The sequence below is a fragment of the Caretta caretta genome, chromosome 6 (genome assembly GCF_965140235.1).
Source record: "Caretta caretta isolate rCarCar2 chromosome 6, rCarCar1.hap1, whole genome shotgun sequence".
In the NCBI taxonomy this organism is placed as follows: domain Eukaryota; kingdom Metazoa; phylum Chordata; order Testudines; family Cheloniidae; genus Caretta; species Caretta caretta.
In genome coordinates, this window is record NC_134211.1 from 101,421,517 (window position 1) to 101,433,541 (window position 12,025).

Below are 12,025 nucleotides of genomic sequence, written 5' to 3' on the forward strand. Positions count from 1 at the left end.
TGTTCATGTCTGCCATGAGTCCCAAATCTCTGAGACACTGCTTCCTAGGATAGCATCTCTCATTCTGTAAGTATGACCTACATTCTTTGTATACGTTTATATTTAGCCATATTAAAACACAGTGTCTGAAGGGCTAATGTGTCTGAAATATTTCAGCTCCAGGAGATAATTAAGTTCTTGTACTGATGATCAGTGTTAAACCAACTACACTCCTGTATATTCTGGCATAGTCAGCTGACAACCATCAGCATCTATTCCTTGTCCAGCTTTCAGGATTTAAAACTAGGGCTCTGCAGGGACACACAGCAAAGGGTGCCTTTTCCACCCCAGTGCAACCTTTGCAGTTGAACAGACACCTGGCTTGCCTTCTCTGCTCATTGAGAGTTTAAACCTTTTCTCCCCCAGACACAGGTTGTGGGTCACACCCTTCATTATATAGAGCTGTCATAATTCAACCAGGGGCTATTACATTTGAGTTTCCTTTTTTCAAGTATATATTTAATTTAATACTTTCCTGACATTTCTCATTGAGAACTCTAGTTACTGTTTGTAATGGCAGCCAGATATTCAATACTGCAATGCTTCTGGAACACAAATCTAATACACTATTCAGCTGTACTGGTGTGTTGTAAATGGCAGGGTTGTCTCTGAGGTAGCTGGGCCTTCTTCAAGCCCTCAAATTGGCATTGGCCAGGAACTGGATGGGATGTGGAGGGCGGGGCATGTGGGACAGTAATGTGATTTGTTCTCAAGGCTGGACACTGGGTTCTGTGTAAGCTGGAGTTTCCATCTTGGCTCCATCTTCAGCCCTAGAGAATGACAAATGTATGGGTCACTGGGGGGAGATAATCATCTGAGAGGAACAGGTGCAGTTTCTTGGCAAGAAGGAGGTGGAAGAAGGCATTTCTTGCCATTGTTTCTGCCTGGGCATCCAGGATTAGTGATGAAACCAGGAAGATCATGAGATGTCATACCATCTTGATTAATAGAGGATAGGCTGATGGAGAGGTCAGTGCCATAGTTCTGGCACTGCTTAACAGTATCATTTAAGTCTTCTTTGGATTCAGTACAACCCAGCTGCTCTTCATCTGGGTACTGATCTTGTGCAGGCTTTGTGATGCCATTGTCATATCTACTGACAAGGAGATAGAACTAGATACCATCAGCATATTGTGGACAACAAAGTCCATGACATCGCAGGACCTGTTCAAGGCATCTTAAGTCTATGAGAATGTGCCAGGCAGTGGGTCTCTGACTTTAAGACCTAGTACACTATGTCTAAGAATCACAGTGGGGTCCTAGTCCACCTCTAGGGCTCCTAGGCACTATAGTAATACAAACAGTCAATAATAGTGGGCATACCACCTTTATCATTTTAATCAGTATAGTTAAAATAGTTTCTCATTCTGATATTATATTATAAACCAAATTATGCACCACATGACTGTGCGACCTGTTCTACAATTTGCAACCACTATGCAAGGGGAAAGGAGAACCAAGTAGGAGGTTGTCGTCTACAGCTCACAGGAGGAAAGTTTTGAAACCTGAGATGTCTTTGTCGTTGTCTTTATTTCGGTGCAGATCATAGTACAGTTGGACTCTGTTCAATAGTAAGGTTACAATTGTTCCCCATATTTCAATGCTTAGGAAAAAAACAGGAAAGACCTGTTCCAGGAAAGATTATATCATTGAAAACTGCCCATAAGAACACCTGACCCTGCTATACTTTTATTTTTTTTAAATAATTTCCATGGCATTACATTAACAAACATAAAAGCCCATGAACTCTGGTATCTGAAGCAAATGTTGTTTAACATCTGGCATCTGCCACATATTCCTCCTGTGGGATGGATTGTTTGTGCAGAGCTTTATTGAAGAATATTAAGAATGAATTACAAAATATTAGTGTAACCTAATAAAAAGTTATTTTATTTTTTAAGCCAGGGACATGACATAGCTCTCACAGAGCTACTTTACTTAACCTGAATCAAAGTTATGTTAAGGAACAATAGCTATAAACAAACAAGTCTTTGTGTTTTTAAGTAGTGCAGTCACAATTAGCTTGGTAATAGCAGCCCCGATTCAGGAGAGCACTTAAGTACATTCATAATCAAGGCTTAAAAAGAACCATACTCTCGCTAACATATGAACCTTTCAAGGAATACAAATGCTGGAGGTTGCTACTGAAGGAGGAAAAGAAAAGGAGAAGCTAAAGAAATAAATGCACAATATTCTCAAAGAGGAAGCAGCCTCTATTCAAGGTGGAAGCCTACCAAGAGTTTTACTACAGCCATGACATATTGCAGTATGGGGCCAGATCCTCAGCTGGTATAAATCAGGATCAGCGGTGGATTACCATATGGGCCCGTGCCCAGGGGCTCTGGACAATTGGAGGGTCCCCTCTGCAAGCCAGAACTCTACCCCCCCCCCCGCCCCGGGCCTCCTCTCCCTCCTACTGGGGCCCCACCGGCTGCTCCTCCTTTCCCCCCTTAAGGCCCCAACCAAGCCGGACCAGGTGAGCACTGAGCATATTCCTCCTGTGCGAATCTGCCCCGCCCCCCCAAGTCCCTCCCTCCCATGTGGAGCTGCCCTCCTGAGCCACTCTCCTTCCCCCTCTCTCCTGCACAGAGCTGTCTCCCCTTCCCCCATTTTACACATGGGTACAGTGGAACACACAGAGGTTAAGTAAATTGCCTACAGTCAAGCACAAAGTGAATCAAGTATCACTGCTAGTTAGAGAACTCAAGTGTCCTGACTCCCAGTCTTCAACACTTACCAATAGATATTGTTTTAATAAAAAACCTCATGTCTCAGCTATTACAATGTTTGGCACTTTGGCAGAGTTCTCTGGCATAATGCTGTACAGTGTGTACAGACAGCTGCAGCTGTCCACACTCACCTGAAAGTACAGGCTCCAGAACTATTGCCACAAGTATCAGCAGGGTTATTAATTCAAAACCAAACCATTTATTGACAAGATGACATCTTTAAGATAGCCACATTTTAGTGCATTGAACTGTTTATTTTCATTCATATTTATTTCTATGTAGCCCGGGCAGCTGTCAGGAGCCCCAGACCCTCCATTTGTCCAGGGTGAGGAGCTGGGGTGCCCAAAAGCAGCCCCCAGCCTGTGTCCCTGCCCTCCAGGGCCCACTGTCCAGGACAGGTGAGGTTCTGGGGCTCCCCACAGCAGCCCAGGCTCCCTGGGCAGCTCTTACCATGCCCTGACTTCTGGCCAGGCCAGGAGGCAGGGCCATGGGGGAAGGGGAGGAGCTGGAGGTGGGGCCCCATGAGGTGTGTGCATGGGGACCCCCAATGTTCTTTGTGCCCAATAAATCTTAATCTGCTTCTGATCAGGATATCTCCATTTTAAGTCCATTTCCAATTTCAATAGAGCTATGCTGATTTTTATCAGCTGAGGATCCAGTCCATGACTGTGTCATCTCTTACAGGTTATGCAGGACTGGAGCTGGGCAATATTTAGCTGAGAGCCCTATCGAAACCCTCAAGGAAAATCCAGAGTGGTGTAAGAAGCGGTGGTACTGATTCGGTAGGCAGTCCTCTTACCATTGAGTCAATATTAAACCAATAATCCATTCTTCTTCATCAACAAATTAACATTTATAGTACAACAGCACCTAGAATTCTCAGTCAAGCGAGGGATCCATTGAACTAGGTGCTGTATGTGACAGGTATGGCAAAATCCTGGACAAACTATATGTAATTAAATTCAACTTAATTCAAAAGAGTTTAAGTATTTTAGGAGTTCACTATATTAAAAATGCAAATATTTATGTATTATTGTGGAATTAAATGTAGCATCTCTATGCCTTGCTGGGGAATAACACAGTGTGTATAGGAACGGAACTGTGTAGCCTGGTAATACCCTGGTTAGGAGGGAGAGAGAGAGGTATCTCCACCCAAGATAGCTGACAGAAGACTGAGGGTGGGTGTCCTTGCTGGACCATAAAAGACAAATACAGCTGTAGTTGCCCTGAATTATGACACCATACTGACATATAACAAAACAGTCCCTGCCCCAAAAAGCTTACAATCAAGTATACAAAAAATAACATGTAGATGAGCCAAAACAGGGGGGCATGTGGGGTGAGAGGACAGGGTAAGAAAAATCACTGAGTATTGTAGCACAGATTACCTGTGTGTGCAATTCTTAGGCAACAGGAAACAGCAATCAGTAGATATTCTACTTTCTGTACAAAACTGCTGTTGATATCACCAGGACTTCCATGCCAGGAATGAGGATAAACTATAGCCCATAGTGGAATGTATCCTCACCTTGATGGACAGGGTTTTACAATTCCCATTAAGCTGAATGCATAAATCCATGCTCCATGAGATGAGTGTGTATATATTTACCCAGCTCACATCAGAGACTAAACAGAGCAGGATGTGTTCCATTCATGTGTAACTTGATCTCATAACTTGAGCTGCATTATCAATTATATTCCAAACCAGTGTTAGCATAAACACTAAAAGCTGCAAATTGCAAAGCATTTATTCTTGAAAGTATTTGATTGACAAATTTCAGAGTAACAGCCGTGTTAGTCTGTCTTTGCAAAAAGAAAAGGAGTACTTGTGGTACCTTAGAGACTAACCAATTTATTTGAGCATGATCTTTCGTGAGCTACAGTTCACTTCATCGGATGCATACCGTGGAAACTGCAGTAGACATTATATACACACAGAGACCATGAAACAATACCCCCTCCCACCCCACTGTCCTGCTGATAATAGCTTATCTAAAGTGATCATCAAGTTGGGCCATTTCCAGCACAAATCCAGGATTTGTGCAGGAAATGGCCCACCTTGATTATCATACACATTGTGAAGAGAGTGGTCACTTTTGATGGGCTATTACCAGCAGGAGAGTGAGTTTGTGTGGGGGGGGGCGGAGGGTGAGAAAACCTGGATTTGTGCTGGAAATGGCCCAACTTGATGATCACTTTAGATAAGCTATTATCAGCAGGACAGTGGGGTGGGAGGGGGTATTGTTTCATGGTCTCTGTGTGTATATAATGTCTACTGAAGTTTCCATGGTATGCATCCGATGAAGTGAACTGTAGCTCACGAAAGCTCATGCTCAAATAAATTGGTTAGTCTCTAAGGTGCCACAAGTACTCCTTTTCTTTTTGATAGACAGAGTAATTCCAAACAACTGGAGGCATCAGTAAGAATTATATGTGTAATATGTATTGCAAGGAAAGGTAGCTATATTTGGTATTTATTGATGCTCTGACAGGAAACATTCATATTTACCACAAAGACTGGTCTTTTGCTAACTTTGACACCCATCCTTTTGAACGTATTCCTATATTTTCAGCAGTCACTATTGCTTTAATTTCTTAACACCATAAGAGCCACATATGAGGTAGCAAGGCATTCTGGGGTGAAGGGTTAATCATTTTGTTGCAGCTCAAAGATTAACATCACATTAAAAACACATGTATATGTATCCAGGTGATGGGATGAAAAATGACCAGTGAGGGTGAAAGGTACTCAAACAGACAACGATGTGTTCACCGCCTATTCAAGGACTAAGTAAACTTTACTGCACACTTCTCAGTCAATGCACTGATTGCTCCCCAAGTGCTGTCGGTTAAAACAACACAGTGGCTTTGTAATCTTCAAATCTATCATTAACATGCAAAGGTCAAGCAGACTTTGCTTTGAACCCTGTTTCAGTGCTCTAGAACTTTGTGATCATCTTGAAATGATATGGTGACTGAATTATGGAAGAACCGTGGCAGGGAGAGTTATTTAAAGGTAGAATGGGAAATGAGACACCGGGAAGATCCTTACTATTCATCTTATTCTGAATAACACCTTTCATCCAAGAGGACCTCAAAATGCTTTATAAACTATGGGATAGATTGGGAACTTCTTACTCATGCTGATGAGCAGTTACTCATATGAGTCATCCAAATGAAGGCAATAGGATTAACGGTGTGAGAAACTGCTCCCTAGTACAAATACTGGATTCACAATCTGGCTTTATAGAATTCACTTCCCCTCCCAGTAATGTAGGCCCCTGGGTACTGAAATGGAGGAAGGGGTTAACAGCATTCAGTAGCACCAGACACACAGGAGGGGAGGAATGCATACTGCCAGTGAGAGTGCAGGGGGAAATTTAGGTAGGTTGAATGCAATTCCACAACTGGGATTTAGGCAGGAAAGTTAGGTTAATACCCCTATCCTTAGGGAAAATGCAACAGGAAATGTAGTGACTACAGATTGTCAGGACCTCAGTTTTACACCTTAGCCAAAAGACGACATGTCCAGCTGTGCAGTGGCTCAGTACTGACAGAGAGAAGAGTGCAACCTCTTCATGCATTATACAGATTTCCACAGCCCTTGTGGGTTTTCCCTGAAGAAAGACAACCCCATCTGCTTTGCCTGTGAGATCATATAAAAAGGCCAGTGGAACAGTCCCTAGCAGAGGACAGCCCTTGGCCATGGAAATAAATTATCCTTGTGCTGTAAATAGGGCCAAAGGAGGGGACAGTAGTGCTATATACAAACCCAGAAGACAGTGACACTCCTATGATTATAACAGCACTGACCTTAAAAGCACACAGGGAAACAGCTTGAGAGAGGCCACCATGTTCAAAGCTGCGAGCCTGAAGTCAGGCTTTTAAAGTCATATTCAGGCACCTGAATGGAAGTGACTTGCTTTCCACACAAGCCCCTATTCTATGGCAGTGCTTGTGAGCTGCAGATGCTCAGCAGGTTTAATAATCAGGCTATTTCTATTTAGATGCCACCATAGGGCTGCCAGAGCCTGATTTTAGGCTCCCAGTTGAAAAATTTTGGCCATGGACCATAGAACAGTGCTAACAACATTTAGCATGGGTAGATTTATTGGGACATTTGGTTCTGCTCACATGTTTCTAACCAATATTCTTGCCCTGGAGCTCCTTTCCCCTTCCCATCAACTACTGTATCATGCTCTGTCAACATCACTTGATTCAGAGTTTGCAGTGCCGTGACTTCAGTGCACTGGTGACATTGTTAAAGAGCAACATAGCTATCAATTTGCATTTGAAACTGCTAAAGATCCTTATCAGCGCCGTGAATAGCTTGTAAGTCAACATATTCCCAATGAATGTCAAATTGACATGGCACGCATTACTGCAGTCAGCCGTAGGAGTTATTTGGTGAGAGGAAGGAAAAGCAACACTATGACCCAGCGTCATTTAGCCCCTAGACAAAGGAAATACAGTCAATGACTCAACTGCCTTTGGAATTTACTGTAATAAACAATGGGAGAACATTCCACTTGAAAGAAAACAAATTAGAGATAATTAAACCTGTCATGCAGAAAAACTGGAAATACTTTCTTGTATTAGAGCCATAAGCCATGTAGCACATGTGAGGATGAAAACTAACAACTGGTTATTGATTTAACGATCAGGAAGTCCCCCTGGAACTTATGGCCACCAGACTGAGTTGTCTGATTTAGATCATATTAAGTTATTTGTTACAAAGGCTAGTTCACCGTGCAAAGCTAAGGGTAAAATTCTGACCTCAGCAGCTACATGTGCACTCTATACCTTCCCTCAAAGGCAAAGAGCCAGATTGTTGGGACAGCATGGAGTGAAACTACCCCAGGGCCCAGGAAAGTACATCACCTCCCCACCAGGCAGCAGCAGCATACCACATGTGAGAAGGTGCAGCATGCACGCCCCCTTACAGCTGGCTAGCTATGCTTGCCATGTGTTGGGATAGGGCCTGGCTAAGGCCCCATGGGAGCTAGCTGGAAGTGGTGCCTGCATTCAGAAGAGTGGAGGGGAGTATAAGTGATCCTGTACTTCCATGGGCAGTTTGAGGAGGAGGAAGGCCCCTTGTGCCCATCTCTCTCCCTGCACACCTGCTGAAGCGTTAATCTGTCTTAACATGAGCCTTAACAGACACAAAAATCAGTCGGAGAATAAGCTGAGACACATGCACACAAAAGCTAGTTGCAGTCTAGATGGATGTTCAAACTGTGAATCTGTGCAACAACATTAATGTCTTCTAGTTTCTTAAGGATGAAATTTTAATTATCCATGACATTCACTAATCATGGCTTATTATCTAGTACCACATGGCATATTTAAAGGAACACTGATATATAGCTATAATACTATATATTTTGTAACAGCACTTATGCCTGATAGATGTAATGATATCAAACTCACTCAATTTCCTTTGTAAAGAGGTTCCCTCAGAATGAATGCGTTAAATGGAATCAAAACCACCACTTAGAAAATGTATCACATTCAGATAGTCACAACATAGTTTAATTCAATTATAGTTTTATTGGAAATGTATTTTTATTAAAAAAGCTTTAAGAACAGTCCCACAAGTGGCAAAACAGTACACAAATTACTCTTTTTCAGATACAAATGAAGTAAGGGTTTGTACGTTAAAGTGTCACGAGCAACAGTGAAGCCATCTATTTTAAATTACAGTTATCTCTTTTGTTACAACCTAGGGTTACAAAACATAGCATGTGTTTAGAAATCTGGAAAGCCTGCATGTAAGGTTTAGGGAAATGACAGTTTAAACAGAAGCAGAAGTTTAATGGAACAGCTGCTGAGCTAGGCAGTGAATCTGTCCCTCCAGCTCTCACTAATTACATGAGAAACGGTTATACCTTTGCTATTTTGGAAGCCCTGGATGCGTTTTAGTATTAATTGTTAGATGATAGGTTGACGCAGCAGTAGGATAAGCAAGAGACTTGGAACACCTTAAACAAAAGTAATTGAACATTTTCCTGCCCTTTTAAGGCCTGAACAGAGCTTCCTTCTGCCAAAGTTCCTAAAGGGACAGGGAAAAGGTGTTCAGGCTGAGGTGGCAAGAAGCCAATCCCCACTATTCTTTCAGGATTTTGCCTTCTTCCTTCTCATCTAGCCTCTCCTGAAAGCTTATATACCCACCAGTCAGGCAATCGGCTCCTTTGTTTTCTTGTGGTGAGCACATGCACTTAATCCCTTTTAGAATAAGACAAGGGTGATTGGATGTTTGGGGTGGTGATCCCCTGCTTTCCAGAATCAGTGTGGGATCCCTTCCTCCTAGAAAGAAAAGGAGTACTTGTGGCACCTTAGAGACTAACCAATTTATTTGAGCATAAGCTTTCGTGAGCTACAGCTCACTTCATCGGATGCATACTGTGGAAACTGCAGAAGACATTATATACACAGAGACCATGAAACAATACCTCCTCCCACCCCACTCTCCTGCTGGTAATAGCTTATCTAAAGTGATCACTCTCCTTACAATGTGTATGATAATCAAGCTGGGCCATTTCCAGCACAAATCCAGGTTTTCTCACCCTCCGCCCCTCCCCCCCCCCCCCCAAACTCACTCTCCTGCTGGTAATAGCCCATCCAAAGTGACCACTCTCTTTACAATGTGTATGATAATCAAGGTGGGCCATTTCCAGCATAAATCCAAGTTTAACCAGAACGTCTGCGGGGGGCGGGGGGGGGGGTAGGAAAAAACAAGGGGAAATAGGCTACCTTGCATGAGCTATTACCAGCAGGAGAGTGAGTTTGTATGTGTATGGGGTGGGGGGTGAGAAAACCTGGATTTGTGCTGGAAATGGCCCACTTGATTTTCATACACATTGTAAGGAGAATGGTCACTTTGGATAAGCTATTACCAGCAGGAGAGTGAGTTTGTGTGTGTGGTTTTTGAAAAAGGGGGGGGGGGTGAGAAAACCTGGATTTGTGCTGGAAATGGCCCACTTTGATTATCATACACATTGTAAAGAGAGTGGTCACTTTGGATGGGCTATTACCAGCAGGAGAGTGGGGTGGGAGGAGGTATTGTTTCATGGTCTCTGTGTATATAATGTCTTCTGCAGTTTCCACAGTATGCATCCGATGAAGTGAGCTGTAGCTCATGAAAGCTTATGCTCAAATAAATTGGTTAGTCTCTAAGGTGCCACAAGTACTCCTTTTCTTTTTGCGAATACAGCCTAACACGGCTGTTACTCTGAAACCTTCCTCCTAGAGCTATATACAGCCCCCACACATTATTCTAAAGAGATTGTCTGTCTCTCTTTGGGTGTTTATCTATGGCAGCTGCTGTGATGCTATAGACGCGGATTTGAAGGTGACGACCCCTTATTTTCATAACTCCCTGATTTAATTACAGTTTTGGCCCATCATAGTCTTCTAATCTTAGCCGATGGGTCTGATTCTTCATTGTCCTGCACCTTGTGTAGTCACTTAAACTGGTACAAAGTGCTACCAAATTAGAGTGGTAAAAATTGATACCCACTGTGTGCCAGAATAACTGATTGCACAAGGTGCAGGGCAATGGAGACTCAGGCCTGATCAGTCCTTCTGACAATGACGAAGGGGGAGATTTTTGGAAAATGCGCACCCTTCTCTTTGATGTTGCCAATCCCGCCCCCACCCCTTCAAGGTTGGAATAATACCAGATTGTCAGGTCTAAAGGAGGTGGTTTTAGAAAATCAGTTACAGCAGGATGAAAACCCTGAATCCCCTTTTTTGGCAATATTTATCCTGTCACCATATTGGTCATTTTGGCTGCATTCATGCCCATTTTGTGTTCAGTTCCCATAAACATTCTATCAAATGAGCTTTCTGGCTGGAATGCTTCTATAAAACAGCCAATTTGAAGTGAACATTAGAGAATCTGAACTTATTGGAGCTAGAAACTTGAATCACATTTAGCCAATCAGGGAACACAAACAATGCTAGATGAGCCGTGTGTCCAGTTAAAACTAACTGATGCAACTATAATTGCACACTTTGAATACTGAACGCTCACAATGAGTGCTCATGAACAATCTCTAGACAAAGGCTCCAGTCTTGCAAAGACTTATGCACAATGCTAGACTTTACACACTGAGCAGTCCCATTGAATTCACTGAGATTACTTATAGGGTGGAAAGATAATTCAATGAATGATTTCTCTGAATGATTCTTGGGCCTGCAAAGATATGCACGTGTCCTTCACTTTATGCACTGTGAATAGTCGCACTGAGGTCTCTTCCAACCCTAATCTTCTATGATTGAGGTGAAAGGGACTTTTCCCAATGTGTCACGTTAAGCATGGGCTTGAGTCCTTGCAGAACTGGCACGCATTCACAGCAATATTTCAGTGAATAATCTGAAATATGAGAAAATCTCAAAATGCCTGAGGACATTTCCCAAACAGAAAGAGAAGCTGCAATTGTACAGCTGTTTATATTATTTAGTAGAAATGAATCATTCAGCCCTAGTGTGAAAATCCTATATATCTGGATACATTTATAACTGACATTGGGACTCAAACCTTAAACTAAAACGGGGCAAAATCCAGGCCAGATGTAAGGCAGGTGGCAACTTCACTGACTTCAACGCAGTTGTGCTCACATTGCACAATGTATGAATTGGTCTAGTTGTTGTTTTCACAAACTGGGAGAACATCCAAAATGTGAAGTATCCAAATATGTATGACATGACAGTCATGTTCATGCTTTTATAGGAAGCACTGAGACTCCCAAACCATCATGAGACAGTCAAAATTTCAGGAGAGAAGCAACTTGCTAGAACCACAAAGTGTTACCTTGGAAGCCAATTTTCTTTATCCTCTTCATAAAATTACATCCTGTAACCAGGTTGCTGATTGGGCAATCAATTCAAAGCTAACACTTTCCCCATGAGAGACAGGATCTGTAGCTTTACCTCACAGTAACTGCAGGGAGGACCAACCAGCTGGCAGGGCAGTGTCATGCCTGTGATTCCAGAGGAAACATAAGAAAGAATGTTGAGAGCTTGCTGTACAAACCGTGGGTTGGGCAGCAGTGGCGGGTTTAGCCTGGGCTTTGCTGCACTCATAGAAACCCTGAAACCAAGGGTGGGAGTCAGGTAAAAAACACATGTCTCCTACTCCAGTAGGGCGGGGTGGCAGTGCATGGGTCTGCCCCATGCTCACCCTGCAGCAGCAGCTCCTGTCCCACAGGTCTGGGCCTGGCTCCCCACTCCAGCCATTGTGACCTGGCGCATGG